This window comes from Hippichthys cyanospilos, chromosome 13, assembly GCF_059441005.1.
Source record: "Hippichthys cyanospilos isolate Australia breed blue-spotted pipefish chromosome 13, RoL_Hcya_1.0, whole genome shotgun sequence".
Taxonomy (NCBI): domain Eukaryota; kingdom Metazoa; phylum Chordata; class Actinopteri; order Syngnathiformes; family Syngnathidae; genus Hippichthys; species Hippichthys cyanospilos.
The window spans coordinates 5,685,735-5,690,390 of record NC_142381.1 but is presented as its reverse complement, the minus strand read 5'-3'; positions in this window follow the sequence as shown (position 1 = coordinate 5,690,390).

Sequence of the window (4,656 nt, the reverse complement as noted above, 5' to 3'; positions counted from 1 at the left end):
TGGTTGAAATTTTGTTCACTATTTTCACCAAACTGGTTTGTATGAATGGACGGCAATGCAATTTTTAATTTGAGATTTTCCTGAAGTAGTGTGTCTGCAGTGTGTGTGTGTGTGTGTGTGTGTGGGGGGGGGGGGGGGGGGGGGGGGGGGGGGGGGGCAGCGTTAGACAAGGCGGTTGTTGATAGCGGCCGGCTCGCACAATGATTATCTATTCAGCAAGAAACCAGCCCACCAGAGATCAAACAGAGAGCACATAAAGCTGATTAGCATGTGGTTAAGACGCAGAGACAGAGGGCGAGACGCTCGAGGAGACGGAGCAAATGCGAGTTGGGTCACGGGGAAGCAACACGTCACAGTCGACTCATTAAAGCTCCTCATAGCATTCCCTCACCACCTCCACACCCTCAGCCTCAGGATTTGGCGTCTGTGTGTGCGTGTGCGTCTGCCTGCGTCCGTCCCATATCTTGGATCATGTGACTAGACGCACGCACGCAGTGTGAAAAGGCCCACTATATTTAGCAGGGCAGTGTAGGGTTTCCCAGCCAGGCATTGTGGAGAGAGTGGTCAACTTTGCCGCACAAGAAAGTGCACATCATATCAAGTGTGAGAGGCAAGAATGCAGGTGCTTTTTTACGCCTCTCTGGCACAGAAGGAGAAATCGGGACACTTCTCGTGTGCTGCTGTGACAAAGAACCTGTCAAAAGATCACATGCTGGACACCTGAGACTATTTCCTTCTACAATGAAGTCTTTGTTGAGAAACAGGAGATCAGACTGCGGAGTTGCGGCTCTCAGTTCATTGGACGTAACACCTTGTTTTTCAGCGATGTTGAAAATGATATGCCGATGCAGAATACACGAAGATATTAAATTCATTCATAGAGTGAAATGTCATATGAACCAGAATTGATGTTTTTCCATTTAACACGTATTTGTGTCAACTTACAGTATAATTATCAAACTGCTCCAGTCGTATGGTTGCTAAACCTGCGTATGCCCTTTGAGGTAATACTTCATTTTGCCACAAGGTGGCACATCTCTGCATGATCAAGGAGACTCTTCTCGTAAGATGTGACTAAGCAAAATCTCATAATGAAATACAATGGAACAAACATAAAAAACATTGATAAACTCATTTATGTCTATACCTAACCAATTGCTTGCTTGTTAGGTCAATGAAGTGTGTGTATAATGATGTGAAGAGCGGTTTGACTGTTACGCTAGGCCTCTGCTTGCTAAGATGCAAGGCCTCAATGCTAATATGCTCTAAAAAGGCATTGTTTTTTTCTGCTAAATTGCAATTTGTTGAAGAAATGTGTTAAAACCAAGCTTAATTGTGGGCGTTCATATCCATGTTGATATGTTGTGTCATATTCTGATAAATGAGTAGAAGAGGATGCTAATAATCAATTAGCATAAAGCTACCGCAAAAAATACCAAAATAAAAGTTAAAACACAAAGTATGAGAGAATTTGACAATAGTCTCAATAGTAAGACAATAATCTCAAGGGTCTGCTTTTGATTTGATTTTTCACCACCTCAAAATGCTTTTCAGTTTGGTTTAGGGGCTTTCCCGATTGACTTTGGGCAAAAGCGAGTTGCGTTGTGCCAAATAATTCTGTTAAATTCTTTACAAAGCCTCGAATTGAGTGCATTTTTTTTATAGCGTTCCCATCACCAAAATAAAATTCTGACGAAATAAAAATGTACAAAACAAAACCACCTAGATGTCCATTATGTCTTCCATTTTCTTGTCCATGACAAATATTTATGTTTAGACTATTAGCATTAGCTCAGACAGCGCCTCAAGATACAGATGATTACTCTCACACGATTGAAAACAAGTAAGCTGGTTTACATATTAAAAAAGCAGCCTTTCCATTTCATTTCTGGAAATTATTTATCCATCCAACCATTTTCTCAGCCGCTTATTCTATCGACGGTTGCAGGCATGCTGGAGCCTATCCCAGCAGTCTTGGGGCATGAGGCGCGTTACACCCCGAACTGTTTGCCATCCAATCAAACCGAGAAAAACACTAGGGAATAAAGCGTTTTTGATGAAATCACAATTTTCACAATGAAGATTTTTATGCATTATATAATTTATTTCAAATTAAGCAAAATAACAGCTCAAATCATGATTTATCACTGTGTTAAAAAGGCAATGCTGTTGACACTGATGCAAATGGTGGAGCGAAGGACGCTCCAAGCTGAATCCTCGGTGGTAACAATCGATTCCGCATCATGAGATGGCGTGACAAGAGGCCGTGATGAACTATCCCTGCAGGCAGGCAGACTTTATCAGCGTGCTTTGCTTAACTTCCTGGAGCCACGGTGGCTTTTTTTCCCTTCTGAAACCAGCATCAGGCTAAAGATTAACAGAATTTTGTGCACACAAAACCTCTGAGAGAGAACGCCACCTGACTTTGCCCAAAATGGCCGCCAAATGCGTAAAATGATTTTTAAAGCTTAACAGAGACATCTGTTACTATCTGTCAATAATTTGGATGTGACTTTTTTCGCAAAATACTGTACGGATCGAGTATTCTGATGCATACATCTTCTCCGTATAAATATATCTTCTATATCTAAATTTGCAGTTTGGCATAATTGTCTAATCAAACCTTGCCGCAACATCTTACTGTATATACTTTAGGGCCAGACGCTAAAAGCGATTTACTTGTGGAGGCAGGATTTCAGACGGTATACTACACTGTGTGTATGTGGTGCACTCAACCTAAATACATAAATATTGACTACCGCGGTCAATAGCATCACAAAACCAGCAAGTATTAGCAGCTTATCCAAAGCTAATGCTTGTTAAAAATGCTCTCAAGTGAATTCAGAGGGTTTTTTTCAAAATACATTATAGAGTACATGTTGAAAGATAACAATTTGACAAAGCTCAAAGATCTGAAACTATGCAGACTGGAACTATTTTTCATTGTATCAGTTTTCCTGATGTTTGGGTGTGGCTAAAACAGAGCTCATTGATGCACCATAAGAACAGAGGACCGAGATTTTTATCAATTGCATGGTCCAGTTATGAGTTACTCAGTACCTTATTTTCTGCACTATAAGGCGCACCTAAAAGCCTTAATTTTTTTTTTAAAAGTTGATGGTGCGCCTTATAATCAGGTGCGGCTTATATGTGGATTAATATTGAGATTGAGATTCGTAGCTGGGGAATGAACTGATAAAGTAAGCTTTACCTGTTTTTTTTTGTGTGTTTACAGTTGAACGAGGTTGGTCATATTGACATTGAGTTATTATGCTATTGAGAGTTTGGAGTTATTATTAGAGTTATTATTGTTATTACTTTGAGTATTACTATACTGTGAGTGAAATTTTTTTTAAATATGTCTTTAATTGAGGGTGCACCTTATAATCCGGTGCGCCTTATAGTGCGGAAAATATGCTATTTATCACCAGCAGTGTTGGGAGCAACGCATTACAAAAGTAATGTAATTACTGTAATGCATTACTTTTTGCTGTAATGCGGTAGTGTAAGGCATTACACACCAAAAAGTAATAATATTTCACTCGGTACAAATGACAGTCACACACGTTACAATGCATTATAATATATAGCCCACAAAAAAACTCCTTAACCCTGTAATATTTTTGCAATTCCCCTTAAGTCTAAGATCATTTCACTGGATGTGTAATTGTTTAATGTGTAATATTTCCAGGTGAGTTGGTGAGAGTAATGTAAAAGTAATACAATACAATGCCTTACATTTCAAATACAATAATAATGTAATGTAACCAATTTCTTTGGAATGACAGTAATAAGTAATAAATGATGCATTACAGTTTTGAAGTTACCTGCCCAACACTGATTACTAGGCTCACTTCTACCACTACAGCTTAGTTAGATAGCTAGTTTTGCTCACATCCTCCAAAAATAGAGTCGGTAACGCTTCTCATCCCATGCATTTTTCTTCACCGTCCAGGGCAGATGTCTCCAGGGGGTACATTTGTGACGTCAAATAAAAGAGATGTACTCAAGGTCAATAAATGCCCGGGGAAATGTAGCATCTGCGGACACGCCGCACAATGTGATCACGACAATAGCCCAACGACTACTATTTGATGTTGAAAACAAGGCCACGACGACCACGCTGCAGAGAATGTCGTTAAACTAGCCATGCCACTACTTGGAACAACGCTACGCCCAACAGTGGAAGCGCCTCTGCGTGATCGAGTTTCAAACTGTGTTGTCCAGTGGCCAGACACTGACCGTCTTTCAAAAGTTGATTTTTTTTTTTTTTTTGGCGAGCCAATCATGTCATGGAGCCTGAAAAACTCATTGTGGCTGGGGTTATTTGCACTGCACCCACTGTTATATAACAGTGATCGGAAGTAGAGAATTTGCAGACGTTTTTCTTTAAAAGGCAAATAACAAAAGATGTTCGTGCTCATTTAATTTCACACACGATGGCCAGACAGGTGCTCCAGAGAACCAGCCATCCATTTCTATACTAATTGTCCCCATTAGGGTCATGGGGGAGCTGGAACCTATCCCAGCTGACTTTGTGCAACAGGTGGTGCACACAAAGGACTGGTTACAAGCCAAAACCAGGGCACATATAAAAATCAAACTTTTACTCTCACATTCACCATTAAAGACAGTTTCTTCAATGAACATGCATCA